The 23,246-nt window shown below is 29.0% G+C and overlaps 1 protein-coding gene across 1 annotated transcript in view; it reads right to left on the bottom strand.

The window, feature by feature from the left end:
• LOC148303890 (adenylate cyclase type 2-like) overlaps positions 1-23,246 on the bottom strand; it is a gene marked incomplete at its 3' end in the record, with an annotated part of 95,725 nt that overhangs the window by 19,345 nt on the left and 53,134 nt on the right. The gene's annotated exons all lie outside the window — the stretch shown is intronic.

Below are 23,246 nucleotides of genomic sequence, written 5' to 3'. Positions count from 1 at the left end.
ATGTATCCAACAATATATGAACTCGATCAACAATAAGGAATTCCATCAATTAGGCTACAATAATATATATAAAGAAATATTAATAATAATTATAATAAAACCACTATCCGCACCTTAGTGGTGCATAGGGCACTGCTTCATATAAACGCAGTGTTATCTTGATCGTTAACACATGAAGGAAAGGTGATCAGCCCTCCGCTTCAGGTACCAGTCCAGGACAATATTGAATAAATATTACGGTGAAAAAAAAAAAATTATTTATTGCCTTATTATTTATTGAAGAATAAGAATTTCAATACAACATATCAATTAAATTCTAGCAAGAAAATCACAATTTAAAAAAAATGTGACCCTCATTTAAAAAAAACACTTTACAACTAAAGTTCAAAACTTTGGGAGTTACTGTTCGGAAATCTGAATAAATAAAACATTGTTACATTGGCGGCGCTGATGTCTCACGGCCTTCTATATAAAAAAACATAAAAGTAGGTACTACATACATTGATGCTTTGAACGTGGAATATTTTATGTAAATGCCAACTGTATTTTTCTAAAATTCCAAAAAATCTTACCACTTCTACTACGACAACAAATTAAGAAAATCCGAAGCTCTAAAATCGAAATCTGTTTGTAAAGTTAGATTGTTCCAATATAAGAGTACAATAATCCAAATTACGAGCAAAGAAGGATAAAAACACTAAAAATATTATTAAAAATGACAAAATTTTAAAAATTCTTAATTTACTCACTGCGTTGTAAAGAAGAAAACTTTTTTCTGTATTTTAATATTATTTATTGAATAAAATAATAACTACGTTGTTATGAAAATTACCAAATATAAACATCTATCTAAATAAAAATATAAATATTAGTTTCTTCAAAACTTTAAATCTCCTAAAGTTATTCACCGGTTCTACGAAATTTAAAGACATTTACATACATTCGAACACGCGCGTTTTTTTTTTATATATCTATGTAAATAATTATGTAAAACATTTTAACAATTCAACATTGATGAAGAAGAATATGAAAGTCTGGGTATTTACAGGGCTTTTGACCTATCATAGGCTGGTCAAGTGATAACTTTACACACAGGTAACTTTTACAATCCTAACCACACTATTCAATTTTTTGGAATTCGTACATCTCATTATGATAAAAGTTGTAACATGGGACAACATATGGGTTCCAAAAAGTTTTTTTACTCCAATGGCTACGCCATCTATTGAATGCAACAGCAACATACACGAAATACTAAACATTGCTCATGGTTGATAGGTTGCTTCTTGGCAGCTTCTGTCATTTTCAATGTTTTCGGTTGCATTAATATTTCATAGATTTTAAATATTTTCATTGCATCACAAGCATTGTGAAATTATACATTCTTTAAATGTATGCTTTCTTTTCTATTTGACCAGCTGAGCCACAGCAAAGCGTGGCTGGGTACAACTACATAGTTGCTTTAAAAAAATTGTTCCAGTTTATACAATGAGTGCTTTTTCGTTATTCTATTTGAATGTATTTATACTGCAATTGAAGTCAGAATGCAGTTTATTTGCCGAGCTGCACGTTCCATTAGGCTTGTGACATTTGACTATGGGACATATAAAAGCTTTTAAAAAGCTCTCCAATGCCATTACGCTGTATTGCTTCATATTTAATATCTCATAGAATAATAAAAAGTGTCTTAAATTATAAATAAAACATTTTTATCACTTGACCATGACAACTACGAGATTGTGTTCTTTGCTAGGACGCTGATAACGAGTTATCTTGTACTGTTTTTACTTGACATATTCGTGCAGCAACGATGAAATTCGTAGTAAATGAGTGCTAATATGGAATGATGGTTTCTGGGAAGAGAGCAAAAAATCAATGCTGGCTTTCATAAAACAGTAAAGTTATACATAAATGAACAGGAAATATAATTATAAAAAAACATTGAAAAACAAGAAGTAAAATAATATTTTTATTGAATATGATTAAATGAAATTGGCTTTTTAGATCGGAATTCTGAAAATTGCCGTGGCAGTCAACGTGTTATACTCATCAGTAAAAAAACAAGTGTTTAACTACTGCTATTATTCTACTACTTCTACCATCTTGCCGTTTCCCCGCAAGGGTAGGCAGAAAGGATGGAACGCCACACTCTTCTGTCCTGACATACACTCCTCGCCTCCTTCATATCCATACATCTAGTCACACATGCCCTCCGATTACGCAGACTTTTGACACCGCCAGATTTTAGGTTCTGATTGCACTGATCGTGCCAAGTCTTTTTCGGTCGTCCTCGTTCTGTTTTCCCTCTCACATTCGCCACATATATTTTCTTTGCCACCGTACCACCGTGCCACATTTACCACCGTAAAGAACTCTTCCTAATCTTTTCAATTATTCCTCGTTCAGCCTGACATTCCTTTCTTATATCTTCGTTTGTAAAACAATTTAAATAAAAATTTAAATGTTCGTATGTTCAAAATCTTATAACTTCAAAAGTTATTTACTGATTGGTTTAAAATTTTGACAAGACGTTGCATTCAAATACGCGAGTTTTTTTTTATAAACCCGTTGATGATGTTTTTACCCATGACAGGGAAACGTGTTCATTTAACAAGTTTTTTGACAGCAGCAGTGCCCTCTGTTGAACGTAATAACACCACACGCAAAACTAAACATTGCTCATGGCGGACACTTTACTTCTTGACAACTGATGTCACTTTTATGGTTTGATGAACCATTTTTATTGTTTGATCGCATTGTTTTGTCATAGATTTTTAATGTTTTCATAGATTAATACGGATTGTGAAGCGAAACATATTAAAAATGTGTGCTTCCTGTTTGCTTTATTTTCCAATAAAACAGATGGAGTCACTGCAACGTGTGACCAGGTACAGCTAGTATTTAAAAAAAGTTTTAAAAACTAAACGCTAAATGGAAAACTATCCATAAAAAAACTTAAAAACTTAAATTTACGGGAAATAATAAAATTCTCAATTTAAATAATTCAGGCGATTCAGCATTCTAGACCATGTACTTTGCATGCCTCATGAGAGTCTTAATCAAGCTTGCCTCTTTTACAATATATCAAGTTCCCGGCGCCCAGGATGCCTATTGCTGTCGTTTTCGTCTGAACTTCAAGACGAGGGCCTGACTTGGGAGGATGCAAGGGAGCTGGCAGCCGACAGAAGAGTCTGGAGACATTTTGTGGACTCCATTTGGTCCACATGAGGAGTGGATATGGATAAGTAGTAAGTAGTAAATTGAATACATAAATTAATGAAGATTATTGGCACCAGGATAAGATATTAATAGGTGTGTTAACTATAAATATCGAGCATCATAGAGAAAATATACTTTATTATTATATGCATTATGTTATTCGCCTCCGTAGTGTCATAGTCAGTAACCTCGGCCACCGCACTGGAGGTCTCGGGTGCAATACCCAGAGGGGTGAAAATAAATATTGGTGATTTTACACTCCAATATTTATATAATGTTACCCTGGACTGGTCCCTGAAGCGCAAGAGTGATCTCCTTGCCTTCATGTAAGTAACGATCAAGGTAACACTGCGTCAATGCGATGCAGTGCCCTATGCACCATAGGATGCGGATATGGATAAGAAGAAGAAAAATAAATGTATTCTTTAAACTACAGGGTACTGACTATAATTTAACGCAAATTAACAATCTTAAAAATTCCTAGAAGTAATTACAATGTATCTAATCCCATATGTTTGATCGACATAAATCTACAGATTGATTTTGATCTTTTGGAAATAAAACCGACTTTTTTAATTGCTTCATAACCCTATCATATTTCGCTCGAAACAACAAAATATATCAGTAAATACCTAATTTTATTATTCGGTAAGTTTAAATTATCAAACAATAACTATGTACAGCAACAAAATTCGTCGAATTATGGCCGTTAATTCCATTTGAAGTGCATATTTTCATTATAGTTGTATTCAGTATTGAGGTTTAAAAATGAATATGATCATAATGAAACAGCACGCCTCTATTTGTTTCCCAGAATTCCCTAATTATTTACCATTACGGTTAAACCAGTAGGGAATTAAGGGTAAATTTTGGCAGTTAGTTTTTATTTTGTGGCCTTTTATATTTTTCAAATGTTTGCTGTTTTCATTGAAAGATACAAATACATACGGGTATGAATATGAGTAATTTTTACATTTACTTGGTACTATTTTTTACCATACAATTTTTTTTCATACCATTACCAATATTTAACACATATTTGTAAAATAAAATAATAAAAGCTTTTGAAAAGCACGTAATTTATTTTATTTTATTTATTTATTTATTTAACTTCTTATATCCAAAAAATCAAAAACAGACTAGTGATGCAGCTCAATGTTTATGCAGCTATTTAAAATTAGAGTGCAGAAAGTGCTTACAGATAGTCTTTGCACACAAATACGGGATCAAACCCCACAAGACGTTTTTACGTAGTTTTTGATTTATATACTAACGGAGACGATATTCCTGTAACATTTTCGTTTTTGTTGAGACATCAATAAAAAACGGTAGTACAACTTCTTGTGGGTTTAAATCCAGCATTCATATATCAGGATTGAAACGCTTTCAATATTGTTAGTAAAATCACTAGCATAAAAAATATATAAAGGTATTTTCGGGCGTTTGCTAGTATGTGAATTGAAGACTAAAGAAGAATTACAAGACTGACCACCTTACCTCCAAGTATTAATTAATTATCAAAATATTTAATACTGCGTTGATAAGATTCAGTGTTCTATGCACCACTCAGTGTGGATAAGAGTCAAAAGAAGTTCTTGAACTTAAGTTTAAACGAAAAACATAAATAACAATTAATTCCTGTATGAATTAATAATTACAACATTGTGTATTAATGAAAATGTAAATTGATGAAAACAAGGAAGAAAGATCAGGTAACTAGGCGATCAGAATCGGGAGCCCCAAAGCAAAACCACGTACCAAACATGTTTTTTTACATTTTCAATCAATTGATTTTGGCGTATATGTGAGAATATACTGTGGAAATTGTGTAAGTTCTACTTTCCACTTTAATAAATTAAAGTATTCAAAATATGAATTGAAAAAATAAAAAAGATAGGTACATAGTTGCCAAAATATATTAAATATAAAATATATGAGGTAGTATTTAGTAAAACTTGCGCTTTATAAATTATCCAAATTTATTGTAACTATATAATAGGTTGGCACGATCAGGTATGCCAAATACTTGAAAGTGGTCAGGTTAAGAGTCGAAACAATCAGCGGGTGTGTATGAGGGGATGCATGAACGTGGAAGAGGTGAGGAATGTTTGCAAAGACAGAGTGGTGTGGCGTTCTATTCTCTCTGCCTACCCCTGCGGAGAAGCGGCATGATAGTTAGTCAATTAGTTAGTTAATAAAGGTTTATTATTATTAATGATCACAACCTTATCGGCAAAAAAAAAAACAAAATATAAAAATAATTCTAATTTAAAATATCTACTGTAAATTTCTAATAATGTAAAGTCTTCATGAAGGAAGATTATTAACATTTTAATTCTTTCCTAGAGAAATATCATGTGGATCAAATTTATGGATAATCGTATTGAAACATGTATTTGTATAAATAATGTTCAACAAAAATACTTAACTTTTCGTTATTCACGTACACACATATATAGTCGTACATGTTTCTGACTTATGACTCAATTATTTAATGCTTTGGCATTAAATAATTGATGACTTTGTGGAATAACATGACGTTTTAAATATAAAAGCAAAACACTTGCATAATACTACTTCTGATTTCACTAATGTAAACACGGCTAGTTTCAAGAACTTTAGACGAAACTAGTCGTGTTAACAATAATAAACTCAAAAGTGGCGAGTGATTTATTTTAATACTGTATTTTAAATAATGACTATATTGCAATCTTTTTATTCAACTTTATTAAATTTACACATACGTTGTTTTTCCGATAAATGGGTAATATTTCAAATCATTTTACGAAATAAATTTAAGATATTAAGAATAATCCGTTCCTGAGCGAAAGATCCCATTATCAAAGTTAAACGTTAAACCCATTTCATCACGAAGATAAACAAAACTAAAGAAAAATATTCTGCCCTAGGTTCAACGCCAAAATCTTTAATATAATATTCCGTCGTGTAATAATTGGTTGAAAATTAAGAATTTAACAGCTCTTCATTGATAAAATTAATTACGCTAGTACCTCAGTAATTTTAATCTTTTATGCAAACTTTGATTAATAAAGTTTGAAAACCAACAGAAATTTGAATACTCAAATTAAAATTGATTAAGTTTAGGTATCAACCTTATCAAATTGGTACGTACGAAGTAAACAATTTAAAACCCAAAATATTCAGGGAAGACAAATAGGGGATTTATTGAAAAAACAATTCCACATTAACTTTTTAATCGCCTGTGCTTAAAATTTAAAAAAAAAATCTCCAATAAACATTTAACAGTTCGGATATATGTTTAATTGTTTGCGTCATACCTACCGAAAGTATATTATAGATACACAATACACATATCACTCACTCCTTTCAAGAACGTCATAAATCAAAATACTTGATTTTTCAGGAAATCGTTTTTAAAGTTTGAAAATATGATACAATGTATTAAAAATAAATATCAAGCAACTTACTGAACTTTTTACTGTGCAACACATCTTTTTAGGTAAAACCTGAATGTATTTTCTCCATTTGAAAAATATTTAGTATATTTAAAAAAAATAATTAAACATTACCTTTTCTTAAAAATGCAAAAACAACACTTTCTGCCCTGTAGCGGGTAAATATTAAGATAAAAATATGCCGCTTTTGCTGGAATATAGTACATTTTCTGGGCATTCCGAAAACATGCACAACTGAAAATTGACGATTTTTGATTTATGACGTTTTTGAAATCGTTAGAAGGTTTTTGTTGCTCCTTCGGTATATGTGTTAATTATATATACTCATATTTTACGTATATATTAATTAATTGAACAATTTGTAGTTTAATGTATACAAAGTACAAATTCTTCGATTTTTTTGGAACTGAAAGAATATCATTCAATCAAATAAGCAGATCTTCATCTATTCAATTGATAATTGTATTTAATATCAAAAATGCTTTGTTGATTTTTTCCGTATAAATTCTACACCAGTCTTATTCACAGAGAGAAATGAAATCAAAATGTAACGAAAACGTAATTCAATAAGTTAAGGCATCGCAATTTGATATTTTGGAATAAAAACGTAAATAAGTATACGTACTAGCAAAACAAACATTGCTCATTACAAAGAAACGTCGATATAACAAAAAGCTAAGTTTCTTAAATCCTTGAAATCATACTTTGCTTCCCTTGGAATGAGCATTGAATAGCTTAAGCTGGACACTCGACATGTAAAAAGAATTATTTTAGAATTCAACAAAAAGAACCTTCTTTAATAAATGTCTAGTGGCATTCCTTTAACCAAACACAGAGCATTCATTCGCATTTCCCACTGTCATTGAAGCCTTTTTTCTCAGATCTTTTTTTCATTTGCCAAAATTCTTCTCACTGAGAAATCCACGATAATCCTGAAAAAAAAAGACTGAATTTCTTCCATTCGTTTGAAAGAAGATTTGATATATACTTTTTTTTTAAATTTATTGTTATTTTTATTATATAATCCAAATTTTATTATTATTTTATTATTCATCAAATCAAAATGAAATACACAACATGTAAAAATGGTGTGATTTTTTTTAAATTTATTGAAATATGTACAAACATTTTTCGATTGAATTTTTACTCGGTAAGTACCACGATTTTTTCAAATCTGTTTAATGTGTCACGTGCTTTGATACATTCCGCATCATTTTCAAAAACCGTATTGAAAATTTATTTAAAAATAATACGAAATGCATCGAATACGTATCAACAAAAAAAATATATTGTAGTATATACCGAAATTCGAAATTAAAAATGGACTGACTGAAAAATCAATCATTGAATCCAAAACCTAATTGACTGAAGAATCAATCAAAGAAATGAAATACAAACAAATTAATGTAACTTCAAAAATCACTATAAATATTTAATATAACTTAATTATAATGTCTACCGATTTCGAAGCTAACCGCTTATATATATATATATATATATATATATATATATATATATATATATATATATATATATATATATATATATATATATATATATATATATATATATATATATATATATATATATATATATATATATATATATATATATATATATATATATATATATATATATATATATATATATATATATATATATATATATATATATATATATATATATATATATATATATATATATATATATTCAAAAGATAGCTTAAGAACATTCAATAATTTTGTTATGAAACTCAAATTGTATATATATATATGTATATATGTATATAAATATATATATATATATATATATATATATATATATATATATATATATATATATATATATATATATATATATATATATATATATATATATATATATATATATGTATATATATATATATATATATATATATATATATATATATATACATATATATATATATATATATATATATATATATATATGTATATATATATATATGTATATTTATATATAAATATATATAAATATATATAAACATATATATATATATATATATATATATATATATATATATATATATATATATATATATATATATATATATATATATATATATATATATATATATATATATATATATATATATATATATATATATATATATATATATATATATATATATATATATATATATATATATATATATATATATATATATATATATATATATATATATATATTCAAAAGATAGCTTAAGAACATTCAATAATTTTGTTATGAAACTCAAATTTACCATTTTCGTAGTTGTATTATAACCAATTTATTCTACCATGCATAATAAATTTGATTCATGGCTAGGTCCTGCATTAGCCTTTTTTTAATATTACCCTTGAAGCGATACTGATTAAGCTTTACGGCTGGATTCTTACAAATCATAGTTTTTTTTTAAATCAAGATAACACCCCATTAATCGAATGTGTTTTGTGAATGGGTGTCTAATTTATAGTGGGACACATATTAAGAAACGCGAAATGTTATACTACAATAATCAAGTGGATAACGAAAAAATGTTTTGGCATCTTAAAAATCGTCTCCGAGATTCAAGTTTAGTATTACCACCGCTATAAAGTCCTATGTCGATAGTACGACCACCATCTTAAATTGTCTTTTATCGAATTTCTAAGAGGTCTCTTTTAAGGGGATGAAATGAATTAGGATGGTTGTCAAATACAGATATTTCCAAAAAATCGTCTAAGGCCATTTTTATTAAAGATAATCAAAATGACAATGTAAGCTAGATTATATGCGGATTTAAATATGATCATTTTGAAAAATCAAAAAAAATATGAATCCATATAATTAAGAGACAGTTATTTAATAAACACATGTTAAAAAAATTTCAGTTTTTTTGGGATGAAATTCTTTTATAAAGAGTGAGGCATGATACCGAACGACAAGAAAGTAACTGTCAAAAGATCTGATATATTGCCACCACTTTAAATTATTACTATGCATAATTAATAATTTTTAAAAGTAAGAGTGCAATGGTGGCATTTTTTAAATTACGCTAGAAAATCTATTTAAAAGTAAGAATTATTGTCATGATTTTTTCCTTTTTTATTTATTTAATGTACTGTACAATAATAAAACGTATCAGCTGGCTTATTCCTGCAATTCAATTTATTTCAACTGCTTACAAGTTTATCAAGATATTACGTTACACTTCCTGGCGGAGCATTTGACGTTTATTTCGTTCGGTGTAGTAGGAGACAAAGAAAAATCGAAGCTTTCAACCAACGAATACGCCATGAACTAGCTCAAGTCTTACAAATACAAGCAATGATTGCGTTAAGATTTTATTAAGATGTTATTAAAAAATTACTTTTAATACGTTTTTTACATATATAAATATATTATTTTTTCCATATTATTTTTGACATCTCATCAAAAATGATGAGAATATGGAAGTCTGGGCATTTACGGGTCTGATGACTTAATTGGAGATAATGCAGATTTTGTGAACAAGTATTTGAACCCACTCAAAATGTTGCTGACATAGGTTTTCAAAGTGTAATTTTAAAATAATAAAATGGCAATTTATCGCTTTAAATAACGGTAAATTTAAAAAGACGGTGACAATAAATTAATAAATAATGGAAATAAAATTATAAATTAATCATTTTTGAATCCCCAGTATAATGTTCATAATGTATTTTTATGTTATTTCAAAAACGTCCCTAAATCGTTAAAATGTTTCAAAATATTTAGTATTTTTAATGACATTAAGAATATGATTTTAAAGGGTGTATCCAAAGAAACAAAAATAAATGGGTTGAAATTCCAGCTATTAGCGGCCTTAATGACTGTTCGCAGCCGTGATAATAATCATTTAAAAACAATTACTTGTAATTTTTCTAAACTTGCCTTCTTATAATCCTTTTGCGGGGATATTCCCAGAAATTCTCGATACGTTATTAATAACCATTTAAAGTCCAACACGAACAAAGAGGTTTTAACTTTAGGATAAATATAGCCATTTTTGAGCGTCGCTATTATGTTACATTTACGATATTTGATGAATCATAACTAAAACTAACTAACCATCACGCCGCTTCCCCGCAGGTGTAGGTAGAGAGAATAGAGCGCCACACCACTCTGTCCTTGGAAACATTTTTCGCCTCTTCCACGTTCATGCATCTCCTCATACGTACCCACCGATTGTTACGACTAACCTAACCTGATATATATATAGTTTGAAGTGCAGGAATGGTGATCTATTCTTCATGTGACCAACGAACTAGTATAAGATGCAGTGCCATGTAGATAACGAATTGTCACAGGAACCATTCTTAAGTTAGGAAAACAACGTTTGATTTTACATTTGAAAGGTTTTGTTAATATTTAATAAGGTATGTTAATAAATGGTAAAATAATAAAATAATGAGTAAATTATACTTGTGCTTATTAAACTGTTCAATATATGTAAGAACGTCTATATTTTAATAATTGCTAAAAAATCAAAAATCAAAATCGTTGAATAAAACTCAAACTAGTTTTTTAAAATATTTGAGTTTATTTTAATATTTTTTTTAATGCAAAAATTGCAACAAAATATTTCCTGAATCCATATTACTCCATATCTACATAGATCCCGTTAATCCTAAACTAAACCCCAAGAGGTCGACAACCATCATCTTGCGAACCAATTTATCTTTCAGAATTAATTTATTTTAGCTATTATGTATAAACATATTCGTGGCAACAAACCTTTTTAAAACATTTATTAAAAATAATTTATCTACTTCTAGAAATATGTGTATTATGCGACTGCTTAAGTTTTTCGACCTCTATTATTTATAATCTTTTAAAGCTGTCAAATGTGCAATTTTAGTCAGATTATAGTCCCGTGGTACCATTAAAATAGCAGACTTGTATTTTGAGGTCCACAATTCGATTCCTTGCACTTCCACTACCCGATTCCTATTTTTTTACGTTTAACAGTGGGCATACTTACAAAGATAGAAATAACTTAAGAAAAAATACATAGATAGTAGGATTTTTTTTCAGTCACCGTTAAAATAAAAATAAAAAAACACATTTTTATATCAATGTTACTTTAGATAATGAATTTTGTTTTTTTATAATAAAAAATATAATTTTATTATATTTCCTCATTGTTGTAGATATATACGAAGCGACAAACAAAAAAAGGTTGTCGAACCCGGCTCGAACAATACAGGCCCGTAATGGAGTCATAAGTCATTACCGGTTGGCCAGGGTATAAAAGTGCAAATTTGCTAATTAATATTATACAGTCTTTACTTAACACCCCTGGTGAAGGGTGACGTTTTTTTGGTGGCTAGTTTAAATATCATAAAATATTTAAAAGTGCTGTGGTTTCAATAGTTCTGATTGTGCAAAGAAGTGTAATTGTGATATTTTTGTCCAGATTTTTATTTGAGCCAAAATGGCGTCATCGTCATCATCAATTTCTGACGAAGTAAGTTTATTTTTATATATTTTTTTCTACCTGAGGGAATCATTATTAAATACATTAATCAAATTATACCAGGGTGAGATCAGAACATGTATCTCCGATATAATTGATTTAATTGCACATTTAAAAAAAGTAACTTAATTATTACGTTAGTATTTATTGCATTTTCAAAGTTTAATTGTTTAGACTAGGCTCTACTTCGTATATTTATGAGTTTTTTTTTTTAATTCATCATCGTATCAGCCTTTGCACAGCTTTTACAAGGAAGTTGTTATTTTGCACTGCATCTTAAAAGTATGACAAATAGCCTTGCATTTTTGTTATATTTTACGATCAGCGTAACGCTACGTTACTGCGGTACCTTATCCTCCCTTACATGCAGTTTAGTGGAAAAGAAAAATATAATAGATATATTCACACGTCAATTTTACAGGCTTGGATTTTTTTAAATTAAATCCTTATCATTTAACTAGACAATCAAAATTAATATGCAATTATTTTGCAAAAACTGCATACAATACCTTTGCAGAACGTCATTTCCCACAGCACATATGTAAATGGATATGGAGAATTGTTTACTACTTCCATATGGTATCATTCAAATAAATGTGAAAATTAATTGTTAATTACTACATCAGATGTTTAGACCCTGTCGTTTTTTTTACAAAAGTTCTAGTTTCTTGTATGGATTAAATATAATTGGTTTTCTCAGCCAAAACGGCAAAAATTTCATTATTTTCTTTGCAAAAAAAAACTAACGTAAAATAGCGAACAAACCTTTTTGTTATTCTATCAATTTTTATATTCGCAATCATAATATTATATACTTTTATGTTATATTCTTTAGAAAAAAATTACACTACATATTTGACGAAGCCGTAAGGATAATAAATTCAGTCGTTTGTAAATCTTATATTTTTTGTATTATTTGTTACAGCTCCTCACCTTGCTAATGGAAACACCTGGAGAGATTCTGAAGAGGGACCAAGGGAATGTCAAAACATTCAGTATTATTATCAACAATGAAAAAGGTATTAAAAATTATTCATTTATATAAAATTACTTTTTTTATTTAATATCGTATTTCTTGATCATATTTACAAAGGCGCGTGTTAATTCCAAAATCACGTACAAACTCTCATGATTTATAAATAAATCTGTATCTATAACTTTTGAAAAATTGCCCTGTAAATACCCCAATTAAAATTTTTACTTTAACCTTTTTTAATCTTATTTTATCGAGATTTCGATAAAACCCCGGCGGTTTTTTTTTCTAAACTTCATTTGATTTTGATGTGAATTTTTCATACCTTAATTTTTCATCGTTTCTTCTCTACCTACGCAAGCCTTGAATTATTACGTAAAAGCTTAAACAGTTATTTTCTAAATCAACTTTCTTTTTTTATGAAAAACATATAGATATATTAGATTTTGATTAATTGGAAATAAAAAATAGCGTTTTAAAACATTCGTATATTTGAATGCAAAGTTGTGTCATTTCAAAGCAATTCGTGAAAAACTGAAATCAAAGATTTTGATCGATAAACATTTTTATTTATAAAACACATTATATTTTTTAAAAAGATCCTACTGGCATGTGTTTTAATTAATGCATTATTTTCAGAAACGGAGGATGCAGGAGATAAAAAGAAATGCGACGACTGCAAGGATATATCTGCGCAACTCTCAGAGTGCATCATCTGCATGAACCCACTTCAGGTAAGCTGAAATTAATTCAGTCAATTTAGTTTCAGGGATGTCAAATTACCAGTATAATTATATTACTAGTAGGTCCTTCAAATAGGATAATCATGTTAGGAGATGTAATCTGATCAAGATATGTGTACATATCATATTTGCATGTCACAGCCGAGTATTAATATTATTCTCAATTCATGACATGTTCAGGTACGTGTTAAACATAACGCGCACATTTAATAAACGTATGTAAATTATTATTCATATTATATAATTTTCTTATCGGGATAAAATGCAGGCATATTAAGATAGTCTTTTAAAATTAGATTTTTTTTTTCAATTCAAGTTTATTTTGCCAGATAATATGGTCCATGGACCTCATTAGTCCAAAGACAGTATATAGTTGTCCAAGAAATATGATTTTATTTTTTTAATTAAACAATTGTATCACCACTTATTCATCAAGTGGTTATTCAAGTGTTTTTTTTTTAAATAATCTACAAATCATTCCTCTAAGTTAATGCCGAATCAATAAATGTGTATTATTTTAAAATGACTGTTTTAATAGGTGCTTGTTTCGGCCTTGAATTCAGGTATTTCATGATTTTTTTGTGTTGAATTTACTTTATTTTTCTACAGAACTCTGGAGTAAACGCGTGCTCTCGTTGTGGAGGTTTATGGTGCGGTACTTGTGCCGGAAAACTACCCCGTTGTCCGTTCTGCCGCGCCCCGCCACCGCGCTCCCCCTGCGCTGCTATCGGGAAACTGCTTCGCGACCTCACCCTCCCGTGCGCGAACCACAGGTGATTACATAATTAAATATTAGGGTGTTATCCATGGATATATTAAAATGTTCATATCAAACATTACCATTGAGAAACGAAATTAAGTCTTTAAAAAAAAAACGAAATTTGTTAGATTGTTTAACAATTTAAATGATAGATAGATTTGATAGATTTAAAATATTAATATTGAAAAAGTTCTTTTGGCCCCAATGTTTAAGTAATATCCACTGACATATTAAAAACCTTGATATCTAATACTACCATCAAGCAATGAAATTTATTAATGGTAGTATTGAATATGAACGTTTTTAATATATCAATCTTGTAATAAGTTTTTTTTATCGAAATATGTTAATTTATCGAAATATTTAAGAGACAACCACTGAATTTTTTAAAACATTTACATATATTAAACAATAACGTTCGTTCTTCATCTTGCGAAAAGTTTTTTTTGTCGAAATGTTAGTTTGTCCAAATATTTATAAAAAAAGTGGTTAAAATATTTTAAAGAAAGTTCAATACTTGTTCTTTCAAAGTTCAATACTTGTTCTTGGTAAAACAAATTTATGAGGCGAATGTTAGTGGGAAAAGAAGCAAAAGGAAGACCGAGAAAAACATGGCACGATCAGGTATACCAAATACTTGAAAGTGGTCAGGGTAGGAGTCGTAACAATCGGCGGGTATGTATGAGGAGATGCATGAACGTGGAAGAGGAGAAGAATGTTTGCAAGGACAGAGTGGTGTGGCGCTCTATTTCTCTGCCTACCCCTGCGGGGAAGCGGCGTGATGGTTAGTTAGATAGTTCAATACTTGTTACACTTTGTAACACACAAGTATGATGATAATGAGCATGTGGATTTTTCACATTAATTACTCAAGAGAGAGACAGTATATGAGGTCCTAGGTTCAATTCCCGATGACGTTTACATATATTTTTCAAATATGCATTTAATTATTTATTTACTTTAAAACATTATTAGTTTTGCTCTTCCTTTAAAAAAAAATCGATGTGAATATGGTTATTAAAAATATCAATGACTCATGTACACTCATATTATCACAAGATTTAGGATGAAATTAAATTACTATAATTTATTCCCGTTTGTTTACAGATTTGGTTGTAACATCCAAGTGACTTCCGAGGGTCGCTTCGCCCACGAGTCTGTCTGTACCTTTGGCAAGATCCTGTGCCCGTACGACATATGTGCCGATGAAATTTCACTGGCAGGTCTAAAAAATCATATGAAAAACGATCACGATGTAAAATGCTTCGATAGCAGCAAGACCGTCATCAACCTGCAAAATATATATTCCAAATTGATGCACTCCGGGATCAGACGCGAATACAAATTTGCATTGAATACGTATGGCTACCTGTTCATCATAAATCTGTGCCTTTACGACTTCTCTTTGATTTTTTCGATAACTATGAGGTGTTTGAACCGAGAAGCACCCTGGCTTCCTGCCGGTCAAAATGAGTCATTCTGCGCTCTTGTTAACGCCACGTCTGACAGTATAAATGAAAAAGCTACCGTGACTGTCGAGGAAGGCTACTCCAATAAAGCTACCCTTATCAGTAAAACAGATTGCATACATAAGATCTGGCCAGGAAACGAGCTCTTAGTAGAAGTAGCTATAGCTAATATGTCTAACGAAAGGCCTGCGTATTTAGTCATATAAATCTTTTTACCTACCTATGATATATCGATCTCTTTGGCATCATTATTTTGATTGTTCAATCAAAATTGTGTTTTGAAATCGCTTCCATTTACCTTCTTCATCATAGCCTCGTGGTTATTTTACATCGCTTTTTATTTTTTAATCTGTTTACGAATGTTGTCTTAAATTGCCTACGTGCAAGTTTTATATTATTTCGACGTTAGTGTAGTTTTTTTGGGATTTTTTGATTTTATGAAATCCGTCAATCTGTATAGCGTCCTTCAATAATCGCTATTAATTGTTATTAATTAGGTTTATGAAAACTTGACTTAAATTGCGTACATGCAAGTTTTATAATATTTCGACGTAGTGTAGTTTTTTTACGGATTTTTTGAGATTTTATGAAATTTGTAAATCTGTAAAGCGTCCTTCCGTGATAGCTATGAATTATTATTAATAATGTGTCCAAAAACATGACTTACATTGGGTACATGCAAGTTTTATAATATTTCGACGTTAGCGTAGATTCTGTATAGCGTCCTTCAATGATCGCTATTTATTTTTATTCAATCTGTTTATGAATACTTGACTTAAATTACGCACATGCAAGTTTTATAATTTTAAGACAATAGTGTAGTTTTTTTTACGGATTATGAGAATTTAGGAAATTTGGATATCTGTATAGCCTCCTTCAACGATCAAGCTTTGTAACTAATTGACCTACCTAGAATTTCATCCTCAAAATGGAAACTTTGTCCCGTATCGATATCATGCTTCGCCAAAGCTAATCTATCTTGGTTACGAAATTTGTTAGTATTCTTTTATTCTAGTTATTTTACGGACAGTTTGCCCTATTTAAACTTCGCCTCGACTGGTGCATTTCAATTTGTATATCCTGATCCTCACAAATGCGAGACCCCTTTCTGTAAGTGTAGTAAGTGTAGTTCAGGACCAATTTTTGAGAAGAGACGCCTTTTCGTAAGTGTAGTAAGTGTAGTTCAGGACCAATTTTTGATAAAAGACGCCTTTTTATAAGTTTAGTAAGTGTAGTTCAGGACCAATTTTAGTGGTTCTGTGATTTAGTACAAAGGTGGCGATTTGAATTTTCCTAAAATCAAATAATAGCAACTAGCCGTAAAAATCTTAGAAATTAAAGAATTGTAGTTGTATTATTTTAGGTCTACATAATACATATATTTACCCAGGGTACAAAACGTTTACGCACTGATTGTATGATGAAAAAAGTATTTGCTTAAGCATGGTTCAAAAAATTCCTTGCAATTAATGTATAAATTTGAAATAAACATTTTAAATTTCACTTTAATTATTATTTATAAATTTATAAGACAAAGAATGTAACGCTAAAAATCGTATGAAACCATATAGGAAATTTTAAATGAAAGCTTTAATTATTGTAATTTTAGCATGTAGTTAATATTTAAGGAAATGTTAAGAACAATAACATATTACAAAAATAATAAAATATTGTAATCGAATCAATGATATTTAAAAGTAAACTTTTTGTAACATTCATATTTGCTATTTTTTCCAATTTTAGACCACACTTTAAAATATATGTATTGTTTTTTTTTATAAAGTTACCATTAGTGTCAACAGTACAACGTTTTTTTTAAATTATGAATTAAGGCAAGGATTTTATATACAAATTTACAATTTGTGTTTTGAATTATATAAATCAATGCTTATTGTACTTTTTCTGTGTACCTACTATAAATATAATGCTTTATTTTTATATCTTTTGATACATTTAAGACTGTCAAATTTTACCTGTGTATGCATATTTCTAGTTTTAATATCTGACAAATGTTTATTTTTATAACATATGCTTACATTTAAAATAAAAAAAAATATTAAAAAATTCTCAACATTTTTTTATTTATCATTTCCTCCCGATTTCAACGTTTTGTAAGTACTTAATAAAATGTATAGGTAGGTACCTAGGTATTTTATGACATATATATATATATATATATATATATATATATATATATATATATATATATATATATATATATATATATATATATATATATATATATATATATATATTAATTGCCTTTAACGAAAATTCGTTAGAAATAAAAGGTAAAGGTTTAGGTAAATAAATATGTTGCTTCTAGTAATCGTTTAAAATCTTTATCCACATGATTTGTAAACCTTTATCCACACCCGATGGTGCATAAGGCACTGCATCATATAAATGTAGTGTTATCTTGATCGTTCACACATGAAGGAAATGTGATCAGCCCTCCCCATCAGGTACCGGCCCAGGGTAATATTGGAATATTAGAGTGAAAAAACCACTTATATTTATTTGCACCCCTTGGAAATAAACCCAGGAACTCCAGAACGGTAGCTGACCACTATACTACGAAGGCAGATAAATTGTCCTATACCTATCAGTGAAATGTATTAATATTTTTAATAGTGAATGTTGCCTTATGAAATATTTCTATAAACATTTCATTACACACACCTATATTAAAACATATTGATTTTTTTGCCTTAATATAATTATCTATCCAATCGAGGAAAATATAAGTACATAAAAATAATCCCTAGCAAACATTGGTAAACGCTCCAATTGCCATTTGAAAATAGTAAATATTAAACAATAAAATGGCTCCTTCCATTTAGTTAAAATTACTACCCTTAATCTTGAACAATACTAATGACTGATGACAATCATACAAAAATATTACAGCCTAGATATCAATACTTCTGAAATCCCTCATTACTGAGAATGTTTGGATTGCAATAAATGGAAAATGGGATTACCAAAACTAATTACAAGTTAACGTGTTTAATGGGAATGGAATAAGGAATTCTGTGACTCACGACAAAAAATAATTATATTAGTTACATTTTAGTACTAAGATTATTAGTACAAGTAATAAACAATGACTCGATCAGGTATGTCAAGTACTTGAGAGCGATCATGTTAGGAGTCGAATTAATAGGCGGGTATGTATGAAGAGATGCATGAATGTAGAAGAGGTGAAGAACGTTTGCAAAGACAGAGTGGTGTGGCGTTTTATACTCTCTACCTACCCCTGCGAAGTGGCGTGATGGTTAGTAAGGTAGTTAATAACATTTAAAATCGTATATTATATCAAACACCCTTTTGATTACTTATATTTTTTTATATTTATTGCATCCCTTGAAAGGATGTTAAGATTTTAAAGATTGATACAGATAACAAATGGAGTCTAAATGCTGGGAACCGAGTAAATGTTGCACTAAAATTAATTAAAGCAAATAAAAGCCCAACAGCGACAAATGGCAGTTTAAATGGAGTCCTGGCACCAACTCTAATGTGTGGAATTGAAGCATGGGGTTAGCAAAAGAAGATTTAAAATATACTGAATGGTGTTGAAATACGATGTCTCAAACGAATGTGCGGCAAAATAATGCATGATAGATGTTCTAATGCTAAAATAAGGGAAGAGTACCGTAGAACGGGGGTACTTGAAATTTGATGTGTTACTTGAGCCCAGTACAAATAAGAGATTGAAATCTGTATTTGGTCTACAATAATGAAAGTATCGTGTCACCTGTCAGGGAAACAATGAATCATGTCGATACGTTCATTATAGTAGACTAAATAAAGATCTTAATAAAAAAATTGTACTGGGCTCAAGTAACACATCAAAGTTCAAGTAGCCCCGTTCTACGGTACAAGCTAAGATAAGCATTGTCAATTAAATATAGAAAAGCGTTTTGAGATGGTTTGACCATATGAAACGAATGAGTAAGGAAAGAATGATTAAACAATTTTATGAGGCGAATGTGGTTGGAAATAGGAGCAAAGGAAAACAGAAAAAAATGGTAAGATCAAATACGTCAAATCCTTGAATTAAAAAAAAATCTTAATAATAATAACAATTCAATCTAAAACATCTCAAAACCTACCATATACGTAAAAACTGTAAAAAGCAGATTATCAACTATGAGCAATATTTAGTTCAACGCGTGTTGCTGTTTCGTTGGGCATTGCCATTGCCAAAAAAATGTTTTACAATAAAAATCATTTTTTACCCGTCATATATTAATTTAATTTTTATAGAACAATCAAATCGAGCGTATTCAAATGAAAAGTTATGTCAAAATTTCATAGTAATCCGTGAATGAGTACCTATAGAAAATTTTAACAAACGAATGTTAATTTTTCATAATACGGTTTTTAATATTTAATACGGCTTATTAATACTTTTTTAACGAATGACATTCGTTTGAAAATTCCATAACAAAGCGAAACAACTCACAAAATTTATTTATTTATTTTAATAATAAAATACATTTACTATAAGAAATCAGTATTTGATTTTAACATTTAATATATAAATTAAAATGGAGTTCTACAAATTAAATGCCAAATCTAATAAAACATTTTATTTAATAATTACAATGTAACTTTGTTTTACACTCAAGAAATCAGTATTTGATTTTAACATTTAATATATAAATTAAAATGGAGTTCTACAAATTAAATGCCAAATCTAATAATACATTTTATTTAATAATTACAATGTAACCTTGTTTTACACTTACAATAAATATTTTATTTTATCATAATTATAGTGTCTACCGGTTTCCAAGCTAACCGCTTCTTTATCAAGACTGATTAATACTATTTTTAGTATTAATCAGTCTTGATAAAGAAGCGGTTAGCTTGGAAACCGGTAGGCATTAAATTAAGTTATAATAAAATATTTAGAGTGATTTTAAAACATTTTAATTATAAAATGGAAAATCACAAAGTTAGTGCTTCAAATATAAATTACATTTTATTTTAATAATATAATTTAGTAGATTTTCTCCGAATAAGTCACAATGTAATAATTTAATATCTACCAATCTTATGTAGATTTAATTTATTTAAATATAATATAAAATAAAGTTTACACAGGGAATCAACAGTTTGACCATAAAACGTTTGTTTTACGTATTTATTCTCTAAAAAGGGGCTGAATCAACACCAATTTACAATCGGCTAACAAAACGTCTAAAACCCGATTCAGAATACGAATGAGTCTAGTGGCGAGGAGAATTTAAATTTAACATGCAAATAATACGTATCCTACAATAGAACAAAAGTTAAGCTGCCTTTAAACGAAGGGATTTTTTTTTAAATTGATTAGGCTGAAAATGAGAAAGAAAAGAGAACAATTGTACGTATTTATTAGAAAACAATATTTTGAAGTAAATGCATACTATACATATATACATTCGTTAATACATTTTTTTTAAACTGCGGAGACCCATCAAGTCACCTTAAGTGTCTTGTTGGTGGAGTTCTTAACTAACTAACCAACCATCATGCCGCTTCGTAGGGATATGCAAAGAGAATAGAAAGCCACACCTCGCAGTCTTCGCGTCAAATAAAAAAGTATGTGAAAACAACTCCGACAATGGAGTTCTGGTTCGAACTCTAATGTATGGAAGTTAAGAATGGCTTTGGCAAAAGAAGGATGAAAGTAGACTGAACGTAATCAAAATGAGATCCCTCAGACGAATGTGAGGCAAAACGATGTATAATGGACATTCGAATGGTGAAATAAGGAAAGAATGCAAGGCGTGTTGAGTTCGTTTGGACACGTGGAACGAACCAGTGAGGAAAGAACGGTAAAACAAATTTATGAGCGAATGTCGTTGGAAAAGGGAGTAGAGGGAGACCGATAAAAACTTGGCATGAACACGTAAGTTAAATACTTGTGTAAAAAAAGTGGTCAGGTTAGGAGTCGAAATAATCGAAGGGTATGTATGAAGAGATGCATGAATGTGGAAAGAGGCGAAGGAAGTTTGAAAAGACGTTCTTTTCTCTCTGGCTACGATGGCTTTTCTCTCTGGCTACGGGCATGATAGTAAGTTAGTAATAAATATATCGTTTTATCTACAATTTATTAATGATTCATATAATTAAATTGTTTTTTATATTATGTCCAAATATGGAGACACAAAAAAATTAAGGAACAGAATAAATAAGGAATATAATATTTTTAAATCACTCAAATATGTACATTAGTATTCATTTATTTGTATGTATTTACTTCCCAGTTAAATGCATGAAATTCCCATTTAATAGTTGGTTTTACCCTTTACTGAGTTGCCAAAATAACATAATTATATTACAGGGGTCGACAACCAGCCTCATTTTGTTAATTTTTACTACTGATTAATAATCTAATAAAATAAAAAAAACAAAGGGCTTAGACAACAAAATACTTATTTCTATCACGCAATCACCTTGTATCTATCATACATAGCAGCAAACTTGGAAATTTAAAACAAAAATCTATGAACTATTTTTTTTAATGTTTTCAATGATTGAAATTTATTGATTAGTTTTTTGGTGATTATTACAGTTTCGTTTCTGACAATTAGTTTATATGCGATAAGTGTCGTACCGTGAAGCGGTTTGGAGACTCGCAAGACTGGTGTCAGGGGTTCGAATCTCGCCATTGCAAAATAAATTATAAGATTTGTCTTCAATAAATTTAATCGATCTAAGTGTTGTAAGTATTCTTAAAATATTTGAATAAAACACGAATTTGATTCTATTAAAATGTTTTTATAATTTTTTAAAACATAAAAACTAAAATTATGTGACATAAGTATTAAACTAGCCTAACAATTAGAAAGGTTTTTTTTTGTTTTTACGTTTTTTAAAAATAAAATAAAAAAATTAGTAGACTAAAATCAGTTTTTAATTAAATATTTAAAGTATTAATATGGAGCTCTACAAAATAAACGTCAAGTCAATAAATAATAGTTCCTACCTGCAAACAAGCCTCTCAAATTGAGGCTTTGCGGGTTATTCCCATTATTTTATATAAAATTTATTTATAATTTAAAACAAAATATAAATTTTGTTCACGTTATTGAATACGATAATTCAGCCTTCGATTTATTTTAACAATTGGAAAAGTAATGTCTTAATAA

The sequence above is a fragment of the Brachycentrus maculatus genome, unplaced genomic scaffold (genome assembly GCF_059751285.1).
Source record: "Brachycentrus maculatus isolate JH-2025_06_01 unplaced genomic scaffold, ASM5975128v1 h1tg000341l, whole genome shotgun sequence".
NCBI classification, from domain to species: domain Eukaryota; kingdom Metazoa; phylum Arthropoda; class Insecta; order Trichoptera; family Brachycentridae; genus Brachycentrus; species Brachycentrus maculatus.
This window is presented reverse-complemented; position numbering and strand designations above follow the sequence as displayed.